General features: G+C 37.3%; 5 non-coding genes and 69 pseudogenes across 5 annotated transcripts; all 74 read left to right on the forward strand.

Annotated features, from left to right (window-relative positions):
* The first annotated feature begins 42 nt into the window (after window positions 1-42).
* Window positions 43-161, forward strand: LOC148499566 (5S ribosomal RNA; annotated as a pseudogene).
* Window positions 162-277: 116 nt separating this feature from the next.
* Window positions 278-396, forward strand: LOC148499567 (5S ribosomal RNA; annotated as a pseudogene).
* A 350-nt stretch (window positions 397-746) lies between these two features.
* On the forward strand, window positions 747-865 carry LOC148499568 (5S ribosomal RNA; annotated as a pseudogene).
* A 105-nt stretch (window positions 866-970) lies between these two features.
* Window positions 971-1089, forward strand: LOC148499569 (5S ribosomal RNA; annotated as a pseudogene).
* Window positions 1090-1205: 116 nt separating this feature from the next.
* On the forward strand, window positions 1206-1324 carry LOC148499570 (5S ribosomal RNA; annotated as a pseudogene).
* Window positions 1325-1440: 116 nt separating this feature from the next.
* LOC148499571 (5S ribosomal RNA) lies at window positions 1441-1559 on the forward strand (annotated as a pseudogene).
* A 115-nt stretch (window positions 1560-1674) lies between these two features.
* LOC148499572 (5S ribosomal RNA) lies at window positions 1675-1793 on the forward strand (annotated as a pseudogene).
* Window positions 1794-1909: 116 nt separating this feature from the next.
* Window positions 1910-2028, forward strand: LOC148499573 (5S ribosomal RNA; annotated as a pseudogene).
* A 350-nt stretch (window positions 2029-2378) lies between these two features.
* On the forward strand, window positions 2379-2497 carry LOC148499574 (5S ribosomal RNA; annotated as a pseudogene).
* Window positions 2498-2837: 340 nt separating this feature from the next.
* Window positions 2838-2956, forward strand: LOC148499575 (5S ribosomal RNA; annotated as a pseudogene).
* A 116-nt stretch (window positions 2957-3072) lies between these two features.
* On the forward strand, window positions 3073-3191 carry LOC148499576 (5S ribosomal RNA; annotated as a pseudogene).
* A 115-nt stretch (window positions 3192-3306) lies between these two features.
* LOC148499577 (5S ribosomal RNA) lies at window positions 3307-3425 on the forward strand (annotated as a pseudogene).
* A 116-nt stretch (window positions 3426-3541) lies between these two features.
* On the forward strand, window positions 3542-3660 carry LOC148499578 (5S ribosomal RNA). Its single transcript, XR_015871031.1, has one exon. It is a non-coding gene; the product is annotated as a 5S ribosomal RNA (ribosomal RNA).
* A 116-nt stretch (window positions 3661-3776) lies between these two features.
* LOC148499579 (5S ribosomal RNA) lies at window positions 3777-3895 on the forward strand (annotated as a pseudogene).
* A 116-nt stretch (window positions 3896-4011) lies between these two features.
* LOC148499580 (5S ribosomal RNA) lies at window positions 4012-4130 on the forward strand (annotated as a pseudogene).
* A 117-nt stretch (window positions 4131-4247) lies between these two features.
* Window positions 4248-4366, forward strand: LOC148499581 (5S ribosomal RNA; annotated as a pseudogene).
* A 116-nt stretch (window positions 4367-4482) lies between these two features.
* On the forward strand, window positions 4483-4601 carry LOC148499582 (5S ribosomal RNA; annotated as a pseudogene).
* A 116-nt stretch (window positions 4602-4717) lies between these two features.
* LOC148499583 (5S ribosomal RNA) lies at window positions 4718-4836 on the forward strand (annotated as a pseudogene).
* Window positions 4837-4951: 115 nt separating this feature from the next.
* On the forward strand, window positions 4952-5070 carry LOC148499584 (5S ribosomal RNA; annotated as a pseudogene).
* Window positions 5071-5421: 351 nt separating this feature from the next.
* On the forward strand, window positions 5422-5540 carry LOC148499585 (5S ribosomal RNA; annotated as a pseudogene).
* A 116-nt stretch (window positions 5541-5656) lies between these two features.
* LOC148499586 (5S ribosomal RNA) lies at window positions 5657-5775 on the forward strand (annotated as a pseudogene).
* A 116-nt stretch (window positions 5776-5891) lies between these two features.
* On the forward strand, window positions 5892-6010 carry LOC148499587 (5S ribosomal RNA; annotated as a pseudogene).
* A 116-nt stretch (window positions 6011-6126) lies between these two features.
* Window positions 6127-6245, forward strand: LOC148499588 (5S ribosomal RNA; annotated as a pseudogene).
* A 116-nt stretch (window positions 6246-6361) lies between these two features.
* Window positions 6362-6480, forward strand: LOC148499589 (5S ribosomal RNA). The gene has a single exon (XR_015871033.1). It is a non-coding gene; the product is annotated as a 5S ribosomal RNA (ribosomal RNA).
* A 116-nt stretch (window positions 6481-6596) lies between these two features.
* Window positions 6597-6715, forward strand: LOC148499590 (5S ribosomal RNA; annotated as a pseudogene).
* A 117-nt stretch (window positions 6716-6832) lies between these two features.
* LOC148499591 (5S ribosomal RNA) lies at window positions 6833-6951 on the forward strand (annotated as a pseudogene).
* Window positions 6952-7067: 116 nt separating this feature from the next.
* LOC148499592 (5S ribosomal RNA) lies at window positions 7068-7186 on the forward strand (annotated as a pseudogene).
* Window positions 7187-7302: 116 nt separating this feature from the next.
* LOC148499593 (5S ribosomal RNA) lies at window positions 7303-7421 on the forward strand (annotated as a pseudogene).
* A 115-nt stretch (window positions 7422-7536) lies between these two features.
* Window positions 7537-7655, forward strand: LOC148499594 (5S ribosomal RNA; annotated as a pseudogene).
* A 351-nt stretch (window positions 7656-8006) lies between these two features.
* LOC148499595 (5S ribosomal RNA) lies at window positions 8007-8125 on the forward strand (annotated as a pseudogene).
* Window positions 8126-8241: 116 nt separating this feature from the next.
* Window positions 8242-8360, forward strand: LOC148499596 (5S ribosomal RNA; annotated as a pseudogene).
* A 116-nt stretch (window positions 8361-8476) lies between these two features.
* On the forward strand, window positions 8477-8595 carry LOC148499597 (5S ribosomal RNA; annotated as a pseudogene).
* A 115-nt stretch (window positions 8596-8710) lies between these two features.
* On the forward strand, window positions 8711-8829 carry LOC148499598 (5S ribosomal RNA; annotated as a pseudogene).
* A 116-nt stretch (window positions 8830-8945) lies between these two features.
* Window positions 8946-9064, forward strand: LOC148499599 (5S ribosomal RNA; annotated as a pseudogene).
* A 351-nt stretch (window positions 9065-9415) lies between these two features.
* Window positions 9416-9534, forward strand: LOC148499600 (5S ribosomal RNA; annotated as a pseudogene).
* Window positions 9535-9650: 116 nt separating this feature from the next.
* LOC148499601 (5S ribosomal RNA) lies at window positions 9651-9769 on the forward strand (annotated as a pseudogene).
* A 575-nt stretch (window positions 9770-10344) lies between these two features.
* On the forward strand, window positions 10345-10463 carry LOC148499602 (5S ribosomal RNA; annotated as a pseudogene).
* A 116-nt stretch (window positions 10464-10579) lies between these two features.
* LOC148499603 (5S ribosomal RNA) lies at window positions 10580-10698 on the forward strand (annotated as a pseudogene).
* Window positions 10699-10814: 116 nt separating this feature from the next.
* LOC148499604 (5S ribosomal RNA) lies at window positions 10815-10933 on the forward strand (annotated as a pseudogene).
* Window positions 10934-11049: 116 nt separating this feature from the next.
* On the forward strand, window positions 11050-11168 carry LOC148499605 (5S ribosomal RNA; annotated as a pseudogene).
* A 116-nt stretch (window positions 11169-11284) lies between these two features.
* LOC148499606 (5S ribosomal RNA) lies at window positions 11285-11403 on the forward strand (annotated as a pseudogene).
* A 115-nt stretch (window positions 11404-11518) lies between these two features.
* On the forward strand, window positions 11519-11637 carry LOC148499607 (5S ribosomal RNA; annotated as a pseudogene).
* Window positions 11638-11753: 116 nt separating this feature from the next.
* On the forward strand, window positions 11754-11872 carry LOC148499608 (5S ribosomal RNA; annotated as a pseudogene).
* A 116-nt stretch (window positions 11873-11988) lies between these two features.
* LOC148499609 (5S ribosomal RNA) lies at window positions 11989-12107 on the forward strand (annotated as a pseudogene).
* A 115-nt stretch (window positions 12108-12222) lies between these two features.
* Window positions 12223-12341, forward strand: LOC148499610 (5S ribosomal RNA; annotated as a pseudogene).
* A 1294-nt stretch (window positions 12342-13635) lies between these two features.
* On the forward strand, window positions 13636-13754 carry LOC148499611 (5S ribosomal RNA; annotated as a pseudogene).
* Window positions 13755-13870: 116 nt separating this feature from the next.
* Window positions 13871-13989, forward strand: LOC148499612 (5S ribosomal RNA; annotated as a pseudogene).
* Window positions 13990-14104: 115 nt separating this feature from the next.
* Window positions 14105-14223, forward strand: LOC148499613 (5S ribosomal RNA; annotated as a pseudogene).
* Window positions 14224-14339: 116 nt separating this feature from the next.
* LOC148499614 (5S ribosomal RNA) lies at window positions 14340-14458 on the forward strand (annotated as a pseudogene).
* Window positions 14459-14574: 116 nt separating this feature from the next.
* LOC148499615 (5S ribosomal RNA) lies at window positions 14575-14693 on the forward strand (annotated as a pseudogene).
* Window positions 14694-14808: 115 nt separating this feature from the next.
* LOC148499616 (5S ribosomal RNA) lies at window positions 14809-14927 on the forward strand (annotated as a pseudogene).
* An 823-nt stretch (window positions 14928-15750) lies between these two features.
* Window positions 15751-15869, forward strand: LOC148499617 (5S ribosomal RNA; annotated as a pseudogene).
* A 116-nt stretch (window positions 15870-15985) lies between these two features.
* LOC148499618 (5S ribosomal RNA) lies at window positions 15986-16104 on the forward strand (annotated as a pseudogene).
* Window positions 16105-16220: 116 nt separating this feature from the next.
* Window positions 16221-16339, forward strand: LOC148499619 (5S ribosomal RNA; annotated as a pseudogene).
* Window positions 16340-16455: 116 nt separating this feature from the next.
* LOC148499620 (5S ribosomal RNA) lies at window positions 16456-16574 on the forward strand (annotated as a pseudogene).
* A 115-nt stretch (window positions 16575-16689) lies between these two features.
* On the forward strand, window positions 16690-16808 carry LOC148499621 (5S ribosomal RNA; annotated as a pseudogene).
* Window positions 16809-16924: 116 nt separating this feature from the next.
* On the forward strand, window positions 16925-17043 carry LOC148499622 (5S ribosomal RNA). The gene has a single exon (XR_015870844.1). It is a non-coding gene; the product is annotated as a 5S ribosomal RNA (ribosomal RNA).
* Window positions 17044-17159: 116 nt separating this feature from the next.
* LOC148499623 (5S ribosomal RNA) lies at window positions 17160-17278 on the forward strand (annotated as a pseudogene).
* Window positions 17279-17393: 115 nt separating this feature from the next.
* LOC148499624 (5S ribosomal RNA) lies at window positions 17394-17512 on the forward strand (annotated as a pseudogene).
* Window positions 17513-18335: 823 nt separating this feature from the next.
* LOC148499625 (5S ribosomal RNA) lies at window positions 18336-18454 on the forward strand (annotated as a pseudogene).
* Window positions 18455-18570: 116 nt separating this feature from the next.
* On the forward strand, window positions 18571-18689 carry LOC148499626 (5S ribosomal RNA; annotated as a pseudogene).
* Window positions 18690-18805: 116 nt separating this feature from the next.
* LOC148499627 (5S ribosomal RNA) lies at window positions 18806-18924 on the forward strand (annotated as a pseudogene).
* Window positions 18925-19040: 116 nt separating this feature from the next.
* On the forward strand, window positions 19041-19159 carry LOC148499628 (5S ribosomal RNA; annotated as a pseudogene).
* Window positions 19160-19274: 115 nt separating this feature from the next.
* On the forward strand, window positions 19275-19393 carry LOC148499629 (5S ribosomal RNA; annotated as a pseudogene).
* A 116-nt stretch (window positions 19394-19509) lies between these two features.
* LOC148499630 (5S ribosomal RNA) lies at window positions 19510-19628 on the forward strand (annotated as a pseudogene).
* Window positions 19629-19744: 116 nt separating this feature from the next.
* On the forward strand, window positions 19745-19863 carry LOC148499631 (5S ribosomal RNA; annotated as a pseudogene).
* Window positions 19864-19978: 115 nt separating this feature from the next.
* LOC148499632 (5S ribosomal RNA) lies at window positions 19979-20097 on the forward strand (annotated as a pseudogene).
* A 351-nt stretch (window positions 20098-20448) lies between these two features.
* LOC148499633 (5S ribosomal RNA) lies at window positions 20449-20567 on the forward strand (annotated as a pseudogene).
* Window positions 20568-20682: 115 nt separating this feature from the next.
* Window positions 20683-20801, forward strand: LOC148499634 (5S ribosomal RNA). Its single transcript, XR_015871531.1, has one exon. It is a non-coding gene; the product is annotated as a 5S ribosomal RNA (ribosomal RNA).
* A 116-nt stretch (window positions 20802-20917) lies between these two features.
* On the forward strand, window positions 20918-21036 carry LOC148499635 (5S ribosomal RNA; annotated as a pseudogene).
* A 116-nt stretch (window positions 21037-21152) lies between these two features.
* Window positions 21153-21271, forward strand: LOC148499636 (5S ribosomal RNA; annotated as a pseudogene).
* Window positions 21272-21387: 116 nt separating this feature from the next.
* LOC148499637 (5S ribosomal RNA) lies at window positions 21388-21506 on the forward strand. The gene has a single exon (XR_015870846.1). It is a non-coding gene; the product is annotated as a 5S ribosomal RNA (ribosomal RNA).
* Window positions 21507-21622: 116 nt separating this feature from the next.
* LOC148499638 (5S ribosomal RNA) lies at window positions 21623-21741 on the forward strand (annotated as a pseudogene).
* A 351-nt stretch (window positions 21742-22092) lies between these two features.
* LOC148499639 (5S ribosomal RNA) lies at window positions 22093-22211 on the forward strand (annotated as a pseudogene).
* The last annotated feature ends 289 nt before the right edge of the window (window positions 22212-22500 follow it).

The raw sequence follows: 22500 nt of genomic DNA on the forward strand, positions 1-22500 counted from the left end.
GAGTTAAGAAGTAATAGAGGTCTAAAGTTAATGTTTTTGAGCACCTACAGCCAAACCACACTGGACATGCCCAATCTCATCTGATCTTGGAAGCTATGCAGTGTTGGGACTGGTTAGTACTTGGATGGGAGACTACCTAGGAATCCCAGGTGCTGTAGGTGATTTTATACTGCCATAACATTCTTTTCTATTACATTTTACATTTAATTTTTTCAACTTATCAATGAATTTACTTGTGTTAAGAAGTAATAGCGGTCTAAATTTAAGGCATTTGAGCACCTACAACCAAACCACAGTGGACATGCCCAATCTCGTCTGATCTTGGAAGCTATGCAGTGTTGGGCCTGGTTAGTACTTGGATGGGAGACCACCTGGGAATACCAGGAGCTGTAGGTAGTTTTATACTGCCATAACATTCTTTTCTATTACATTTTACATTACATTTTTTCAACTTAGCAATGAATTTACTTGAGTTAAGAAGTAAAAGAGGTCTAAAGTTAATATTTTTCAGCACCTATAGCCAAACCACACTGGACATGGCCAATGTTGTCTGATCTTGGAAGCTATGCAGTGTTGGGCATGGTTAGTACTTGGATGGGAATCCACCTGGGAATACCAGGTGCTGTAGGTAATTTTATACTGCCATAACAGTCTTTTCTATTACATTTTACATTTAATTTTTTCAACTTATCAATGAATTTACTTGAGTTAAGAAGTAATAGAGGTCTAAAGTTAAGGCTTTTATCACCTACAGCCAAACCACACTGGACATGCCCAATCTCGTCTGATCTTGGAAGCTATGCAGTGTTGGTTCTGGTTAGTACTTGGATGGGAAACCACCTGGGAATACCAGGTGCTGTAGGTAATTTTATATATCTATAACATTCTTTTCTATTACATTTTTTCAACTTAGCAATGAATTTACTTGTGTTAAGAAGTAAAAGCGGTCTTAAATTTAATGCTTTTGAGCACCTACAGCCAAACCACAGTGGACATGCCCAATCTCGTCTGATCTTGGAAGCTATGCAGAGTTGGGCCTGGTTAGTACTTGGATGGGAGACCACCTGGGACTACCAAGAGCTGTAGTTAATTTTATACTGCCATAACATTCTTTTCTATTACATTTTACATTACATTTTTTCAACTTATCAATGAATTTACTTGAGTTAAGAAGTAAAAGAGGTCTAAAGTTAATGTTTTTGAGTGACTACAGCCAAACCACACTGGACATGCCCAATCTCGTCTGATCTTGGAAGCTATGCAGTTTTGGGCCTGGTTAGTACTTGAATGGGAGACCACCTGGGAATACCAGGTGCTGTAGGTAATTTTATACTGCCATAACATTCTTTTCTATTACATTTTACATTTAATTTTTTAAACTTATCAATGAATTTACTTGAGTTAAGAAGTAATAGAGGTCTAAAGGTAATGATTTTGAGTACCTACAGCCAAACCACACTGGACATGCCCAACCTTGTCTGATCTTGGAAGCTATGCAGTGTTGGGCCTGGTTAGTACTTGGATGGGAGACCACCTTGGAATACCAGGTGCTGTAGGTAATTTTATACTGCCATAACATTCTTTTCTATTACATTTTACATTTCATTTTTCAATTTATCATTGAATTTACTTGAGTTAAGAAGTAAAAGAGGTCTAAAGTTAATGTTTTTGAGCACCTACAGCCAAACCACACTGGACATGCCCAATCTCGTCTGAACTTGGAAGCTATGCAGTGTTGGGACTGGTTAGTACTTGGATGGGAGACAACCTAGGAATCCCAGGTGCTGTAGGTAATTTTATACTGCCATAACATTCTTTTCTATTACATTTTACATTTAATTTTTTCAACTTATCAATGAATTTACTTGTGTTAAGAAGTAATAGCGGTCTAAATTTAAGGCATTTGAGCACCTACAACCAAACCACAGTGGACATGCCCAATCTCGTCTGATCTTGGAAGCTATGCAGTGTTGGGCCTGGTTAGTACTTGGATGGGAGACCACCTGGGAATACCAGGAGCTGTAGGTAGTTTTATACTGCCATAACATTCTTTTCTATTACATTTTACATTACATTTTTTCAACTTAGCAATGAATTTTCTTGAGTTAAGTAGTAAAAGAGGTCTAAAGTTAATATTTTTCAGCACCTATAGCCAAACCACACTGGACATGGCCAATGTTGTCTGATCTTGGAAGCTATGCAGTGTTGGGCATGGTTAGTACTTGGATGGGAATCCACCTGGGAATACGAGGTGCTGTAGGTAATTTTATACTGCCATAACAGTCTATTCTATTACATTTTACATTTAATTTTTTCAACTTATCAATGAATTTACTTGAGTTAAGAAGAAATAGAGGTCTAAAGTTAAGGCTTTTATCACCTACAGCCAAACCACACTGGACATGCCCAATCTCGTCTGATCTTGGAAGCTATGCAGTGTTGGTTCTGGTTAGTACTTGGATGGGAGACCACCTGGGAATACCAGGTGCTGTAGGTAATTTTATATAGCTATAACTTTCTTTTCTATTACATTTTTTCAACTTAGCAATGAATTTACTTGTGTTAAGAAGTAAAAGCGGTCTTAAATTTAATGCTTTTGAGCACCTACAGCCAAACCACAGTGGACATGCTCAATCTCGTCTGATCTTGGAAGCTATGCAGAGTTGGGCCTGGTTAGTACTTGGATGGGAGACCACCTGGGACTACCAAGAGCTGTAGTTAATTTTATACTGCCATAACATTCTTTTCTATTACATTTTACATTACATTTTTTCAACTTATCAATGAATTTACTTGAGTTAAGAAGTAAAAGAGGTCTAAAGTTAATGTTTTTGAGTGACTACAGCCAAACCACACTGGACATGCCCAATCTCATCTGATCTTGGAAGCTATGCAGTTTTGGGCCTGGTTAGTACTTGAATGGGAGACCACCTGGGAATACCAGGTGCTGTAGGTAATTTTATACTGCCATAACATTCTTTTCTATTACATTTTACATTTAATTTTTTCAACTTATCAATGAATTTACTTGAGTTAAGAAGTAATAGATGTCTAAAGGTAATGATTTTGAGTACCTACAGCCAAACCACACTGGACATGCCCAACCTCGTCTGATCTTGGAAGCTATGCAGTGTTGGGCCTGGTTAGTACTTGGATGGGAGACCACCTTGGAATACCAGGTGCTGTAGGTAATTTTATACTGCCATAACATTCTTTTCTATTACATTTTACATTTCATTTTTCAATTTATCATTGAATTTACTTGAGTTAAGAAGTAAAAGAGGTCTAAAGTTAATGTTTTTGAGCACCTACAGCCAAACCACACTGGACATGCCCAATCTCGTCTGAACTTGGAAGCTATGCAGTGATGGGCCTGGTTAGTACTTGGATGGGAGACCACCTGGGAATACCAGGTGCTGTTTGTGATTTTATACTGCCATAACATTCTTTTCTATTACATTTTAAATTTAATTTTTTCAACTTGTCAATGAATTTACTTGAGTTATGAAGTAATAGAGGTCTAAAGTTAATGTTTTTGAACACCTACAGCCAAACCACACTGGACATGCCCAATCTCGTCTGATCTTGGAAGCTATGCAGTGTTGGGCCTGGTTAGTACTTGGATGGGAAACCACCTGGGAATACCAGGTGCTGTAGGTAATTTTATGCAGCCATAACATTCTTTTCTATTACATTTTACATTTAATTTTTTCAACTTATCAAGGAATTTACTTGAGTTAAGAAGTAAAAGAGGTCTAAAGTTAATGTTTTTGAGCACCTACAGCCAAACCACACTGAACATGCCCAATTTTGTCTGATCTTGGAAGCTATGCAGTGTTGGACCTGGTTAGTACTTGGATGGGAGAACACCTAGGAATACCAGGTGCTGTAGGTAATTTTATACTGCCATAACAGTCTTTTCTATTACATTTTACATTTAATTTTTTCTACTTATCAATGAATTTACTTGAGTTAAGAAGTAATAGAGGTCTAAAGTTAATGTTTTTGAGCACCTACAGCCAAACCATACTGGACATGCCCAATCTCATCTGATCTTGGAAGCTATGCATTGTTGGGACTGGTTAGTATTTGGATGGGAGACTACCTAGGAAACCCAGGTGCTGTAGGTAATTTTATACTGCCATAACATTCTTTTCTATTACAGTTTACATTTTAATTTTTTCAACTTATCAATGAATTTACTTGTGTTAAGACGTAATAGCGGTCTAAATTTAATACTTTTGAGCACCTACAGCCAAACCACAGTGGACATGCCCAATCTCGTCTGATCTTGGAAGCTATGCAGTGTTGGGCCTGGTTTGTACTTGGATGGGAGACCACCTGGGAATACCAGGTGCTATAGGTAATTTTAGACAGCCAAAACATTCTTTTCTATTACATTTTACATTTCATTTTTTCAACTTATCTATTAATTTACTTGAGTTAAGAAGTAAAAGAGGTCTAAAGTTAATGTTTTTGAGCACGTACAGACAAACCACACTGGACATGCCCAATCTCGTCTGATCTTGGAAGCTATGCAGTGTTGGGCCTGGTTAGTACCTGGACGGGAGACCACCTGGGAATACCAGGTGCTGTAGGTAATTTTATACTGCCATAACATTCTTTTCTATTACATTTTACATTTAATTTTTTCAACTTATCAATGAATTTACTTGAGTTAAGAAGTAATAGAGGTCTAAAGTTAATGTTTTTGAGCACCTACAGCCCAACCACAGTGGACATGCCCAATCTCGTCTGATCTTGCAAACTATGCAGTGTTGGGCCTGGTTAGTACTTGGATGTGAGACCACCTGGGAATACCAGGAGCTGTAGGTAATTTTATGCTGCCAAAACATTCTTTTCTATTACATTTTACATTTAATTTTTCAACTTATCATTGAATTTACTTGAGTTAAGAAGTAAAAGAGGTCTAAAGTTAATATTTTTGAGCACCTACAGCCAAACCACACTGGACATGCCCAATCTCATCTGATCTTGGAAGCTATGCAGTGTTGGGCCTGGTTAGTACTTGGATGGGAGACGACCTGGGGATACCAGGTGCTGTAAGTAATTTTATACTGCAATATCATTCTTTTCTATTACATTTTACATTTAATTTTTTCAACTTATCAATGAATTTCCTTGAGTTAAGAAGTAAGAGAGGTCTAAAGTTAATACTTTTGAGCACCTACAGCCAATCCACAATGGACATGCCCAATCTCGTCTTATCTTGGTAGCTATGCAGTGTTGGGCCTGGTCAATACTTGGATGGGAGACCACCTGGGAAAATCAGGTGCAGTAGGTAATTTTATACTGCCATAACATTCTGTTCTATTACATTTTACATTTAATTTTTTCAACTTATCAATGAATTTCCTTGAGTTAAGAAGTAATAGAGGTCTAAAGTTAATGTTTTTGAGCACCTACATTCAAACCACACTGGACATGCCCAATCTCATCTGATCTTGGAAGCTATGCAGTGTTGGGACTGGTTAGTACTTGGGTGGGAGACTACCTAGGAATCCCAGGTGCTGTAGGTAATTTTATACTGCCATAACATTCTTTTCTATTACATGTTACATTTAATTTTTTCAACTTATCAATGAATTTACTTGTGTTAAGAAGTAAAAGCGGTCTAAATTTAATGCTTTTGAGCACCTACAGCCAAACCACAGTGGACATGCCCAATCTCGTCTGATCTTGGAAACTATGCAGTGTTGGGCCTGGTTAGTACTTGGATGGGAGACCACCTGGGACTACCAGGAGCTGTAGGTAATTTTATACTGCCATAACATTCTTTTCTATTACATTTTACATTACATTTTTTCAACTTATCAATGAATTTACTTGAGTTAAGAAGTAAAAGATGTCTGAAGTTAATGTTATTGAGGGCCTACAGCCAAACCACACTGGACATGCCCAATCTCGTCTGATCTTGGATGCTATGCCGTGTTGGGCCTGGTAAGTACTTGGATGGGAGAACACCTGGGAATACCAGGTGCTGTAGGTAATTTTATGCAGCCATAACATTCTTTTCTATTACATTTTACATTTAATTTTTTCAACTTATCAATTAATTTACTTGAGTTAAGAAGTAAAAGTGGTCTAAAGTTAATGTTTTTGAGCACCTACAGCCAAACCACACTGGACATATCCAATCTCGTCTGATCTTGGAAGCTATGCAGTGATGGGCCTGGTTAGTACTTGGATGGGAGACCACCTGGGAATACCAGGTGCTGTTTGTGATTTTATACTGCCATAACATTCTTTTCTATTACATTTTAAATTTAATTTTTTCAACTTGTCAATGAATTTACTTGAGTTATGAAGTAATAGAGGTCTAAAGTTAATGTTTTTGAGCACCTACAGCCAAACCACACTGGACATGCCCAATCTCGTCTGATCTTGGAAGCTATGCAGTGTTGGGCCTGGTTAGTACTTGGATGGGAAACCACCTGGGAATACCAGGTGCTGTAGGTAATTTTATGCAGCCATAACATTCTTTTCTATTACATTTTACATTTAATTTTTTCTACTTATCAATGAATTTACTTGAGTTAAGAAGTAATAGAGGTCTAAAGTTAATGTTTTTGAGCACCTACAGCCAAACCATACTGGACATGCCCAATCTCATCTGATCTTGGAAGCTATGCAGTGTTGGGACTGGTTAGTAATTGGATGGGAGACTACCTAGGAAACCCAGGTGCTGTAGGTAATTTTATACTGCCATAACATTCTTTTCTATTACAGTTTACATTTTAATTTTTTCAACTTATCAATGAATTTACTTGTGCTAAGACGTAATAGCGGTCTAAATTTAATACTTTTGAGCACCTACAGCCAAACCACAGTGGACATGCCCAATCTCGTCTGATCTTGGAAGCTATGCAGTGTTGGGCCTGGTTTGTACTTGGATGGGAGACCACCTGGGAATACCAGGTGCTATAGGTAATTTTAGACAGCCAAAACATTCTTTTCTATTACATTTTACATTTCATTTTTTCAACTTATCTATTAATTTACTTGAGTTAAGAAGTAAAAGAGGTCTAAAGTTAATGTTTTTGAGCACGTACAGACAAACCACACTGGACATGCCCAATCTCGTCTGATCTTGGAAGCTATGCAGTGTTGGGCCTGGTTAGTACCTGGACGGGAGACCACCTGGGAATACCAGGTGCTGTAGGTAATTTTATACTGCCATAACATTCTTTTCTATTACATTTTACATTTAATTTTTTCAACTTATCAATGAATTTACTTGATTTAAGAAGTAATAGAGGTCTAAAGTTAATGTTTTTGAGCACCTACAGCCCAACCACAGTGGACATGCCCAATCTCGTCTGATCTTGGAAACTATGCAGTGTTGGGCCTGGTTAGTACTTGGATGTGAGACCACCTGGGAATACCAGGAGCTGTAGGTAATTTTATACTGCCAAAACATTCTTTTCTATTACATTTTACATTTAATTTTTCAACTTATCATTGAATTTACTTGAGTTAAGAAGTAAAAGAGGTCTAAAGTTAATATTTTTGAGCACCTACAGCCAAACCACACTGGACATGCCCAATCTCATCTGATCTTGGAAGCTATGCAGTGTTGGGCCTGGTTAGTACTTGGATGGGAGACGACCTGGGGATACCAGGTGCTGTAAGTAATTTTATACTGCAATATCATTCTTTTCTATTACATTTTACATTTAATTTTTTCAACTTATCAATGAATTTCCTTGAGTTAAGAAGTAAGAGAGGTCTAAAGTTAATACTTTTGAGCACCTACAGCCAATCCATAATGGACATGCCCAATCTCGTCTTATCTTGGTAGCTATGCAGTGTTGGGCCTGGTCAATACTTGGATGGGAGACCACCTGGGAAAATCAGGTGCAGTAGGTAATTTTATACTGCCATAACATTCTGTTCTATTACATTTTACATTTAATTTTTTCAACTTATCAATGAATTTCCTTGAGTTAAGAAGTAATAGAGGTCTAAAGTTAATGTTTTTGAGCACCTACATTCAAACCACACTGGACATGCCCAATCTCGTCTGATCTTGGAAGCTATGCAGTGTTGGGACTGGTTAGTACTTGGGTGGGAGACTACCTAGGAATCCCAGGTGCTGTAGGTAATTTTATACTGCCATAACATTCTTTTCTATTACATGTTACATTTAATTTTTTCAACTTATCAATGAATTTACTTGTGTTAAGAAGTAAAAGCGGTCTAAATTTAATGCTTTTGAGCACCTACAGCCAAACCACAGTGGACATGCCCAATCTCGTCTGATCTTGGAAACTATGCAGTGTTGGGCCTGGTTAGTACTTGGATGGGAGACCACCTGGGACTACTAGGAGCTGTAGGTAATTTTATACTGCCATAACATTCTTTTCTATTACATTTTACATTACATTTTTTCAACTTATCAATGAATTTACTTGAGTTAAGAAGTAAAAGATGTCTGAAGTTAATATTTTTGACCACCTACAGCCAAACCACACTGGACATGCCCAATCTCATCTGATCTTGGAAGCTATGCAGTGTTGGGTCTGGTTAGTACTTGGATGGGAGACCCCCTAGGAATACTAGTTGCTGTAGGTAATATTATAGTGCCATAACAGTCTTATCTATTACATTTTACATTAAATTTTTCAAATTATCAATGAATTTACTTGAGTAAAGAAGTAAAAGAGGTCTAAAGTTAATGTTATTGAGGGCCTACAGCCAAACCACACTGGACATGCCCAATCTCGTCTGATCTTGGATGCTATGCCGTGTTGGGCCTGGTAAGTACTTGGATGGGAGAACACCTGGGAATACCAGGTGCTGTAGGTAATTTTATGCAGCCATAACATTCTTTTCTATTACATTTTACATTTAATTTTTTCAACTTATCAATTAATTTACTTGAGTTAAGAAGTAAAAGTGGTCTAAAGTTAATGTTTTTGAGCACCTACAGCCAAACCACACTGGACATATCCAATCTCGTCTGATCTTGGAAACTATGCAGTGTTGGGTCTGGTTAGTACTTGGATGGGAGACCACCTAGGAATACTAGGTGCTGTAGGTAATATTATACTGCCATAACAGTCTTATCTATTACATTTTACATTTAATTTTTTCAAATTATCAATGAATTTACTTGAGTAAAGAAGTAAAAGAGGTCTAAAGTTAATGTTATTGAGGCCCTACAGCCAAACCACACTGGACATGCCCAATCTCGTCTGATCTTGGATGCTATGCCGTGTTGGGCCTCGTAAGTACTTGGATGGGAGAACACCTGGGAATACCAGGTGCTGTACATCATTTTATACTGCCATAACATTCTTTTCTATTACATTTTACATTTAATTTTTTCAACTTATCAATGAATTTACTTGAGTTAAGAAGTAATAGAGGTCTAAAGTTAATGTTTTTGAGCACCTACAGAGAAACCACACTGGACATGCCCAATCTCATCTGCTCTTGGAAGTTATGCAGTGTTGGGCCTGGTTAGTACTTGGATGGGAGACCACCTGGGAATACCAGGTGTTGTAGGTAATTTTATGCAGCCATAACATTCTTTTCTATTACATTTTACATTTAATTTTTTCAACTTATCAATGAATTTACTTGAGTTAAGAAGTAAAAGAGGTCTAAAGTTAATGTTTTTGAGCACCAACAGCCAAACCACACTGGACATGCCCAATCTCGTCTGATCTTTGAAGCTATGCAGTGTTGGACCTGGTTAGTACTTGGATGGGAGACCACCTGGGAATACCAGATGCTGTAGGTAATTTTATATAGCCATAACATTCTTTTCTGTTACATTTTACATTACATTTTTTCAACTTAGCAATGAATTTACTTGAGTTAAGAAGTAAAAGAGGTCTAAAGTTAATACTTTTCAGCACCTATAGCCAAACCACACTGGACATGGCCAATGTTGTCTGATATTGGAAGCTATGCAGTGTTGGGCATGGTTAGTACTTGGATGGGAATACCAGGTGCAATAGGTAATTTTATACAGCCATAACATTCTTTTCTATTACATTTTACATTTAATTTTTTCTACTTATCAATGAATTTACTTGAGTTAAGAAGTAATAGAGGTCTAAAGTTAATGTTTTTCAGCACCTACAGACAAACCACACTGGACATGCCCAAACTCATCTGATCTTGGAAGCTATGCAGTGTTGGGCCTGGTTAGTACTTGGATGAGAGACCACCTTGGAATACTAAGGTGCAATAGGTAATTTTATACTGCCATAACAGTCTTTTCTATTCCATTTTACATTTAATTTTTTCAACTTATCAATGAATTTACTTGAGTTAAGAAGTAATAGAGGTCTAAAGTTAATGTTTTTGAGCACCAACAGCCAAACCACACTGGACATGCCCAATCTCGTCTGATCTTGGAAGCTATGCAGTGTTGGGCCTGGTTAGTACTTGGGTGGGAGACCACCTGGGAATACCAGGTGCTGTAGGTAATTTTATACAGCCAAAATATTCTTTTCTATTACATTTTACATTTAATTTTTTCAACTTATCAATGAATTTACTTGAGTTAAGAAGTAAAAGAGGTCTAAAGTTAATGTTTTTGAGCACCTACAGCCAAACCACACTGGACATGCCCAATCTCGTCTGATCTTGGAAGCTATGCAGTGTTTTGCCTGGTTAATACTTGGATGGGAGACCACCTGGGAATACCAGGTGCTGTAGGTAATTTTATACTGCCATAACAGTCTTTTCTATTACATTTTACATTTAGTTTTTTCAACTTATCAATGAATTTTCTTGAGTTAAGAAGTAATAGAGGTCTAAAGTTAATGTTTTTGAGCACCTGCAGCCTAACCACAGTGGACATGCCCAATCTCATCTGATCTTGGAAGCTATGCAGTGTTGGGCCTGGTTAGTACTTGGATGGGAGACCACCTGGGAATACCAGGAGCTGTAGGTAATTTTATACTGCCATAACAGTCTTTTCTATTACTTTTTACATTTAATTTTTTCAACTTATCAGTGAATTTACTTGAGTTAAGAAGGAATAGAGGTCTAAAGTTAATGCTTTTGAGCACCTACAGCCAAACCACACTGGACATGACCAATTTCGTCTGATCTTGGAAGCTATGCAGTGTTGGGCCTGGTTAGTACTTGGACTGGAGACCACCTGGGAATACCAGGTGCTGTAGGTAATTTTATATAGCCATAACATTCTTTTCTATTACATTTTACATTACATTTTTTCAACTTCTCAATGAATTTACGAGAGTTAAGAAGTAAAAGAGGTCTAAAGTTAATGATTTTGAGCGCCTACAGCCAAACCACACTGGACATGCCCAATCTCGTCTGATCTTCGAAGCTATGCAGTTTTGGGCCTGGTTAGTACTTGAATGGGAGACCACCTGGGAATACCAGGTGCTGTAGGTAATTTTATACTGCCATAACATTCTTTTCTATTAAATTTTAATTTAATTTTTTCAACTTATCAATGAATTTACTTGAGTTAAGAAGTAAAAGATGTCTAAAGTTAATGTTTTTGAGCACCTACAGTCAAACCACACTGGACATGCCCAATCTCGTCTGATCTTGGAAGCTATGCCGTGTTGGGCCTGGTAAGTACTTGGATGGGAGAACACCTGGGAATACCAGGTGCTGTACATCATTTTATACTGCCATAACATTCTTTTCTATTACATTTTACATTTAATTTTTTCAACTTATCAATGAATTTACTTGAGTTAAGAAGTAATAGAGGTCTAAAGTTAATGTTTTTGAGCACCTACAGACAAACCACTCTGGACATGCCCAATCTCATCTGATCTTGGAAGTTATGCAGTGTTGGGCCTGGTTAGTACTTGGATGGGAGACCACCTGGGAATACCAGGTGCTGTAGGTAATTTTATGCAGCCATAACATTCTTTTCTATTACATTTTACATTTAATTTTTTCAACTTATCAATGAATTTACTTGAGTTAAGAAGTAAAAGAGGTCTAAAGTTAATGTTTTTGAGCACCTACAGCCAAACCACACTGGACATGCCCAATCTTGTCTGATCTTTGAAACTATGCAGTGTTGGACCTGGTTAGTACTTGGATGGGAGTCCACCTAGGAATCCCAGGTGCTGTAGGTAATTTTATACTGCCATAACAGTCTTTTCTATTACATTTTACATTTAATTTTTTCAACTTATCAATGAATTTACTTGAGTTAAGAAGTAATAGAGGTCTAAAGTTAATGCTTTTATCACGTACAGCCAAACCACACTGGACATGCCCAATCTCGTCTGATCTTGGAAGCTATGCAGTGTTGGACCTGGCTAGTACTTGGATGGGAGACCACCTGGGAATACCAGATGCTGTAGGTAATTTTATCTAGCCATAACATTCTTTTCTGTTACATTTTACATTACATTTTTTCAACTTAGCAATGAATTTACTTGAGTTAAGAAGTAAAAGAGGTCTAAAGTTAATACTTTTCAGCACCTATAGCCAAACCACACTGGACATGGCCAATGTTGTCTGATCTTGGAAGCTATGCAGTGTTGGGCATGGTTAGTACTTGGATGGGAATCCACCTGGGAATACCAGGTGCAATAGGTAATTTTATACAGCCATAACATTCTTTTCTATTACATTTTACATTTAATTTTTTTCCACTTATCAATGAATTTACTTGAGTAAAGAAGTAAAAGAGTTCTAAAGTTAATGTTTTTGAGGGCCTACAGCCAAACCACACTGGACATGCCCAATCTCGTCTGATCTTGGACGCTATGCCGTGTTAGGCCTGGTAAGTACTTGGATGGGAGAACACCTGGGAATACCAGGTGCTGTACATCATTTTATACTGCCATAACATTCTTTTCTATTACATTTTACATTTAATTTTTTCTACTTATCAATGAATTTACTTGAGTTAAGAAGTAATAGAGGTCTAAAGTTAATGTTTTTCAGCACCTACAGACAAACCACACTGGACATGCCCAAACTCATCTGATCTTGGAAGCTATGCAGTGTTGGGCCTGGTTAGTACTTGGATGAGAGACCACCTGGGAATACTAAGGTGCAATAGGTAATTTTATACTGCCATAACAGTCTTTTCTATTCCATTTTACATTTAATTTTTCAACTTATCAATGAATTTACTTGAGTTAAGAAGTAATAGAGGTCTAAAGTTAATGTTTTTCAGCACCTACAGACAAACCACACTGGACATGCCCAAACTCATCTGATCTTGGAAGCTATGCAGTGTTGGGCCTGGTTAGTACTTGGATGAGAGACCACCTTGGAATACTAAGGTGCAATAGGTAATTTTATACTGCCATAACAGTCTTTTCTATTCCATTTTACATTTAATTTTTTCAACTTATCAATGAATTTACTTGAGTTAAGAAGTAATAGAGGTCTAAAGTTAATGTTTTTGAGCACCAACAGCCAAACCACACTGGACATGCCCAATCTCGTCTGATCTTGGAAGCTATGCAGTGTTGGGCCTGGTTAGTACTTGGATGAGAGACCACCTTGGAATACTAAGGTGCAATAGGTAATTTTATACTGCCATAACAGTCTTTTCTATTCCATTTTACATTTAATTTTTTCAACTTCTCAATGAATTTACTTGAGTTAAGAAGGAATAGAGGTCTAAAGTTAATGCTTTTGAGCACCTACAGCCAAACCACACTGGACATGCCCAATTTCGTCTGATCTTGGAAGCTATGCAGTGTTGGGCCTGGTTAGTACTTGGACTGGAGACCACCTGGGAATACCAGGTGCTGTAGGTAATTTTATATAGCCATAACATTCTTTTCTATTACATTTTACATTACATTTTTTCAACTTCTCAATGAATTTACGAGAGTTAAGAAGTAAAAGAGGTCTAAAGTTAATGATTTTGAGCGCCTACAGCCAAACCACACTGGACATGCCCAATCTCGTCTGATCTTCGAAGCTATGCAGTTTTGGGCCTGGTTAGTACTTGAATGGGAGACCACCTGGGAATACCAGGTGCTGTAGGTAATTTTATACTGCCATAACATTCTTTTCTATTAAATTTTAATTTAATTTTTTCAACTTATCAATGAATTTACTTGAGTTAAGAAGTAAAAGATGTCTAAAGTTAATGTTTTTGAGCACCTACAGTCAAACCACACTGGACATGCCCAATCTCATCTGATCTTGGAAGCTATGCCGTGTTGGGCCTGGTAAGTACTTGGATGGGAGAACACCTGGGAATACCAGGTGCTGTACATCATTTTATACTGCCATAACATTCTTTTCTATTACATTTTACATTTAATTTTTTCAACTTATCAATGAATTTACTTGAGTTAAGAAGTAATAGAGGTCTAAAGTTAATGTTTTTGAGCACCTACAGACAAACCACTCTGGACATGCCCAATCTCATCTGATCTTGGAAGTTATGCAGTGTTGGGCCTGGTTAGTACTTGGATGGGAGACCACCTGGGAATACCAGGTGCTGTAGGTAATTTTATGCAGCCATAACATTCTTTTCTATTACATTTTACATTTAATTTTTTCAACTTATCAATGAATTTACTTGAGTTAAGAAGTAAAAGAGGTCTAAAGTTAATGTTTTTGAGCACCTACAGCCAAACCACACTGGACATGCCCAATCTTGTCTGATCTTTGAAACTATGCAGTGTTGGACCTGGTTAGTACTTGGATGGGAGTCCACCTAGGAATCCCAGGTGCTGTAGGTAATTTTATACTGCCATAACAGTCTTTTCTATTACATTTTACATTTAATTTTTTCAACTTATCAATGAATTTACTTGAGTTAAGAAGTAATAGAGGTCTAAAGTTAATGCTTTTATCACGTACAGCCAAACCACACTGGACATGCCCAATCTCGTCTGATCTTGGAAGCTATGCAGTGTTGGACCTGGTTAGTACTTGGATGGGAGACCACCTGGGAATACCAGATGCTGTAGGTAATTTTATCTAGCCATAACATTCTTTTCTGTTACATTTTACATTACATTTTTTCAACTTAGCAATGAATTTACTTGAGTTAAGAAGTAAAAGAGGTCTAAAGTTAATACTTTTCAGCACCTATAGCCAAACCACACTGGACATGGCCAATGTTGTCTGATCTTGGAAGCTATGCAGTGTTGGGCATGGTTAGTACTTGGATGGGAATCCACCTGGGAATACCAGGTGCAATAGGTAATTTTATACAGCCATAACATTCTTTTCTATTACATTTTACATTTAATTTTTTTCCACTTATCAATGAATTTACTTGAGTAAAGAAGTAAAAGAGTTCTAAAGTTAATGTTTTTGAGGGCCTACAGCCAAACCACACTGGACATGCCCAATCTCGTCTGATCTTGGACGCTATGCCGTGTTAGGCCTGGTAAGTACTTGGATGGGAGAACACCTGGGAATACCAGGTGCTGTACATCATTTTATACTGCCATAACATTCTTTTCTATTACATTTTACATTTAATTTTTTCTACTTATCAATGAATTTACTTGAGTTAAGAAGTAATAGAGGTCTAAAGTTAATGTTTTTCAGCACCTACAGACAAACCACACTGGACATGCCCAAACTCATCTGATCTTGGAAGCTATGCAGTGTTGGGCCTGGTTAGTACTTGGATGAGAGACCACCTGGGAATACTAAGGTGCAATAGGTAATTTTATACTGCCATAACAGTCTTTTCTATTCCATTTTACATTTAATTTTTTCAACTTATCAATGAATTTACTTGAGTTAAGAAGTAATAGAGGTCTAAAGTTAATATTTTTGAGCACCAACAGCCAAACCACACTGGACATGCCCAATCTCGTCTGATCTTGGAAGCTATGCAGTGTTGGGCCTGGTTAGTACTTGGGTGGGAGACCACCTGGGAATACCAGGAGCTGTAGGTAATTTTATACAGCCAAAATATTCTTTTCTATTACATTTTACATTTAATTTTTTCAACTTATCAATGAATTTACTTGAGTTAAGAAGTAAAAGAGGTCTAAAGTTAATGTTTTTGAGCACCTACAGCCAAACCACAGTGGACATGCCCAATCTCATCTGATCTTGGAAGCTATGCAGTGTTGGGCCTGGTTAGTACTTGGATGGGAGACCACCTGGGAATACCAGGAGCTGTAGGTAATTTTATACTGCCATAACAGTCTTTTCTATTACTTTTTACATTTAATTTTTTCAACTTATCAATGAATTTACTTGAGTTAAGAAGGAATAGAGGTCTAAAGTTAATGCTTTTGAGCACCTACAGCCAAACCACACTGGACATGCCCAATTTCGTCTGATCTTGGAAGCTATGCAGTGTTGGGCCTGGTTAGTACTTGGACTGGAGACCAACTGGGAATACCAGGTGCTGTAGGTAATTTTATATAGCCATAACATTCTTTTCTATTACATTTTACATTACATTTTTTCAACTTCTCAATGAATTTACAAGAGTTAAGAAGTAAAAGAGGTCCAAAGTTAATGATTTTGAGCGCCTACAGCCAAACCACACTGGACATGCCCAATCTCGTCTGATCTTGGAAGCTATGCAGTTTTGGGCCTGGTTAGTACTTGAATGGGAGACCACCTGGGAATACCAGGTGCTGTAGGTAATTTTATACTGCCATAACATTCTTTTCTATTAAATTTTAATTTAATTTTTTCAACTTATCAATGAATTTACTTGAGTTAAGAAGTAAAAGATGTCTAAAGTTAATGTTTTTGAGCACCTACAGTCAAACCACACTGGACATGCCCAATCTCGTCTGATCTTGGAAGCTATGCCGTGTTGGGCCTGGTAAGTACTTGGATGGGAGAACACCTGGGAATACCAGGTGCTGTACATCATTTTATACTGCCATAACATTCTTTTCTATTACATTTTACATTTAATTTTTTCAACTTATCAATGAATTTACTTGAGTTAAGAAGTAATAGAGGTCTAAAGTTAATGTTTTTGAGCACCTACAGACAAACCACACTGGACATGCCCAATCTCATCTGATCTTGGAAGTTATGCAGTGTTGGGCCTGGTTAGTACTTGGATGGGAGACCACCTGGGAATACCAGGTGCTGTAGGTAATTTTATGCAGCCATAACATTCTTTTCTATTACATTTTACATTTAATTTTTTCAACTTATCAATGAATTTACTTGAGTTAAGAAGTAAAAGAGGTCTAAAGTTAATGTTTTTGAGCACCTACAGCCAAACCACACTGGACATGCCCAATCTTGTCTGATCTTTGAAACTATGCAGTGTTGGACCTGGTTAGTACTTGGATGGGAGTCCACCTAGGAATCCCAGGTGCTGTAGGTAATTTTATACTGCCATAACAGTCTTTTCTATTACATTTTACATTTAATTTTTTCAACTTATCAATGAATTTACTTGAGTTAAGAAGTAATAGAGGTCTAAAGTTAATGCTTTTACCACGTACAGCCAAACCACACTGGACATGCCCAATCTCATCTGATCTTGGAAGCTATGCAGTGTTGGACCTGGTTAGTACTTGGATGGGAGACCACCTGGGAATACCAGATGCTGTAGGTAATTTTATCTAGCCATAACATTCTTTTCTGTTACATTTTACATTACATTTTTTCAACTTAGCAATGAATTTACTTGAGTTAAGAAGTAAAAGAGGTCTAAAGTTAATACTTTTCAGCACCTATAGCCAAACCACACTGGACATGGCCAATGTTGTCTGATCTTGGAAGCTATGCAGTGTTGGGCATGGTTAGTACTTGGATGGGAATCCACCTGGGAATACCAGGTGCAATAGGTAATTTTATACAGCCATAACATTCTTTTCTATTACATTTTACATTTAATTTTTTTCCACTTATCAATGAATTTACTTGAGTAAAGAAGTAAAAGAGGTCTAAAGTTAATGTTTTTGAGGGCCTACAGCCAAACCACACTGGACATGCCCAATCTCGTCTGATCTTGGACGCTATGCCGTGTTAGGCCTGGTAAGTACTTGGATGGGAGAACACCTGGGAATACCAGGTGCTGTACATCATTTTATACTGCCATAACATTCTTTTCTATTACATTTTACATTTAATTTTTTCTACTTATCAATGAATTTACTTGAGTTAAGAAGTAATAGAGGTCTAAAGTTAATGTTTTTCAGCACCTACAGACAAACCACACTGGACATGCCCAAACTCATCTGATCTTGGAAGCTATGCAGTGTTGGGCCTGGTTAGTACTTGGATGAGAGACCACCTGGGAATACTAAGGTGCAATAGGTAATTTTATACTGCCATAACAGTCTTTTCTATTCCATTTTACATTTAATTTTTTCAACTTATCAATGAATTTACTTGAGTTAAGAAGTAATCGAGGTCTAAAGTTAATGTTTTTGAGCACCAACAGCCAAACCACACTGGACATGCCCAATCTCGTCTGATCTTGGAAGCTATGCAGTGTTGGGCCTGGTTAGTACTTGGGTGGGAGACCACCTGGGAATACCAGGTGCTGTAGGTAATTTTATACAGCCAAAATATTCTTTTCTATTACATTTTACATTTAATTTTTTCAACTTATCAATGAATTTACTTGAGTTAAGAAGTAAAAGAGGTCTAAAGTTAATGTTTTTGAGCACCTACAGCCAAACCACAGTGGACATGCCCAATCTCATCTGATCTTGGAAGCTATGCAGTGTTGGGCCTGGTTAGTACTTGGATGGGAGACCACCTGGGAATACCAGGAGCTGTAGGTAATTTTATACTGCCATAACAGTCTTTTCTATTACTTTTTACATGTAATTTTTTCAACTTATCAATGAATTTACTTGAGTTAAGAAGGAATAGAGGTCTAAAGTTAATGCTTTTGAGCACCTACAGCCAAACCACACTGGACATGCCCAATTTCGTCTGATCTTGGAAGCTATGCAGTGTTGGGCCTGGTTAGTACTTGGACTGGAGACCACCTGGGAATACCAGGTGCTGTAGGTAATTTTATATAGCCATAACATTCTTTTCTATTACATTTTACATTACATTTTTTCAACTTCTCAATGAATTTACAAGAGTTAAGAAGTAAAAGAGGTCTAAAGTTAATAATTTTGAGCGCCTACAGCCAAACCACACTGGACATGCCCAATCTCGTCTGATCTTGGAAGCTATGCAGTTTTGGGCCTGGTTAGTACTTGAATGGGAGACCACCTGGGAATACCAGGTGCTGTAGGTAATTTTATACTGCTATAACATTCTTTTCTATTAAATTTTAATTTAATTTTTTCAACTTATCAATGAATTTACTTGAGTTAAGAAGTAAAAGATGTCTAAAGTTAATGTTTTTGAGCACCTACAGTCAAACCACACTGGACATGCCCAATCTCGTCTGATCTTGGAAGCTATGCCGTGTTGGGCCTGGTAAGTACTTGGATGGGAGAACACCTGGGAATACCAGGTGCTGTACATCATTTTATACTGCCATAACATTCTTTTCTATTACATTTTACATTTAATTTTTTCAACTTATCAATGAATTTACTTGAGTTAAGAAGTAATAGAGGTCTAAAGTTAATGTTTTTGAGCACCTACAGACAAACCACACTGGACATTCCCAATCTCATCTGATTTTGGAAGTTATGCACTGTTGGGCCTGGTTAGTACTTGGATGGGAGACCACCTGGGAATACCAGGTGCTGTAGGTAATTTTATGCAGCCATAACATTCTTTTCTATTACATTTTACATTTAATTTTTTCAACTTATCATTGAATTTACTTGAGTTAAGAAGTAAAAGAGGTCTAAAGTTAATGTTTTTGAGCACCTACAGCCAAACCACACTGGACATGCCCAATCTCGTCTGATCTTTGAAGCTGTGCAGTGTTGGACCTGGTTAGTACTTGGATGGGAGTCCACCTAGGAATCCCAGGTGCTGTATGTAATTTTATACTGCCATAACAGTCTTTTCTATTACATTTTACATTTAATTTTTTCAACTTATCAATGAATTTACTTGAGTTAAGAAGTAATAGAGGTCTAAAGTTAACGCTTTTATCACGTACAGCCAAACCACACTGGACATGCCCAATCTCGTCTGATCTTGGAAGCTATGCAGTGTTGGGCCTGGTTAGTACTTGGATGGGAGACCACCTGGGAATACCAGGTGCTGTAGGTAATTTTATATAGCCATAACATTCTTTTCTGTTACATTTTACATTACATTTTTTCAACTTAGCAATGAATTTACTTGAGTTAAGAAGTAAAAGAGGTCTAAAGTTAATATTTTTTAGCACCTATAGCCAAACCACACTGGACAAGGCCAATGTTGTCTGTTCTTGGAAGCTATGCAGTGTTGGGCCTTGATAGTACTTGGATGGGAGACCACCTTTGAATACCAGGAGCTGTAGGTAATTTTATACTGCCATAACATTCTTTTCTATTACATTTTACATTTAATTTTTTCAACTGATCAATGAATTTACTTGAGTTAAGAAGTAAAAGAGGTTTAAAGTTAATGTGTTTGAGCACCTACAGCCAAACCACTCTGGACATTCCCAACCTCGTCTGATCTTGGAAGCTATGCAGTGTTGGGCCTGGTTAGTACTTGTATGGGAGACCACCTGGGAATACCAGGTGCAATAGGTAATTTTATACTGCCATAACATTCTTTTCTATTACATTTTACATTTCATTTTTCAACTTATCATTGAATTTACTTGAGTTAAGAAGTAAAAGAGGTCTAAAGTTAATATTTTTGAGCACCTACAGCCAAACCACACTGGACATGCCCAATCTCGTCTGAACTTGGAAGCTATGCAGTGTTGGGCCTGGTTAGTACTTGGATGGGAGACCACGTGGGAATACCAGGTGCTGTAGGTAATTTTATACTGCCATAACATTCTTTTCTATTACATTTTAAATTTAATTTTTTCAACTTGTCAATGAATTTACTTGAGTTAAGAAGTAATAGAGGTCTAAAGTTAATGTTTTTGAGCGCCTACAGCCAAACCACACTGGACATTCCCAATCTCGTCTGATCTTGGAAGCTATGCAGTGTTAGGCCTGTTTAGTACTTAGATGGGAGACCACCTAGGAAAACCAAGTGCTGTAGGTAATTTTATGCAGCCATAACATTCTTTTCTATTACATTTTACATTTAATTTTTTCAACTTATCAATGAATTTACTTGAGTTAAGAAGTAAAAGAGGTCTAAAGTTAATGTTTTTGAGCACCTACAGCCAAACCACACTGAACATGCCCAATCTCGTCTGATCTTGGAAGCTATGCAGTGTTGGACCTGGTTAGTACTTTGATGGGAGACCACCTAGGAATTCCAGGTGCTGTAGGTAATTTTATACTGCCATAACAGTCTTTTCTATTACATTTTACATTTAATTTTTTCAACTTATCAATGAATTTACTTGAGTTAAGAAGTAATAGAGGTCTAAAGTTAATGTTTTTGAGCACCTACAGACAAACCACACTGGACATGCCCAATCTCATCTGATCTTGGAAGTTATGCAGTGTTGGGCCTGGTTAGTACTTGGATGGGAGACCACCTGGGAATACCAGGTGCTGTAGGTAATTTTATGCAGCCATAACATTCTTTTCTATTACATTTTACATTTAATTTTTTCAACTTATCAATGAATTTACTTGAGTTATGAAGTAAAAGTGGTCTAAAGTTAATGTTTTTGAGCACCTACAGCCAAACCACACTGGACATGTCCAATCTCGTCTGACCTTGGAAGCTATGCAGTGTTGGGTCTGGTTAGTACTTGGATGGGAGACCACCTAGGAATACTAGGTGCTGTAGGTAATATTATACTGCCATAACAGTCTTATCTATTACATTTTACATTTAATTTTTTCAAATTATCAATGAATTTACTTGAGTAAAGAAGTAAAAGAGGTCTAAAGTTAATGTTATTGAGGGCCTACAGCCGAACCACACTGGACATGCCCAATCTCGTCTGATCTTGGATGCTATGCCGTGTTGGGCCTGGTAAGTACTTGGATGGGAGAACACCTGGGAATACCAGGTGCTGTACATCATTTTATACTGCCATAACATTCTTTTCTATTACATTTTACATTTAATTTTTTCAACTTATCAATGAATTTACTTGAGTTAAGAAGTAATAGAGGTCTAAAGTTAATGTTTTTGAGCACCTACAGACAAACCACACTGGACATGCCCAATCTCATCTGATCTTCGAAGTTATGCAGTGTTGCTCCTGGTTAGTACTTGGATGGGAGACCACCTGGGAATACCAGGTGCTGTAGGTAATTTTATGCAGCCATAACATTCTTTTCTATTACATTTTACATTTAATTTTTTCAACTTATCAATGAATTTACTTGAGTTAAGAAGTAAAAGAGGTCTAAAGTTAATACTTTTCAGCACCTCTAGCCAAACCACACTGGACATGGCCAATGTTGTCTGATCTTGGAAGCTATGCAGTGTTGGGCATGGTTAGTACTTGGATGGGAATCCACCTGGGAATACCAGGTGCAATAGGTAATTTTATACAGCCATAACATTCTTTTCTATTACATTTTACATTTAATTTTTTTC

This window comes from Taudactylus pleione, unplaced genomic scaffold, assembly GCF_031769625.1.
Source record: "Taudactylus pleione unplaced genomic scaffold, aTauple2 ptg000550l, whole genome shotgun sequence".
Lineage (NCBI taxonomy): Eukaryota > Metazoa > Chordata > Amphibia > Anura > Myobatrachidae > Taudactylus > Taudactylus pleione.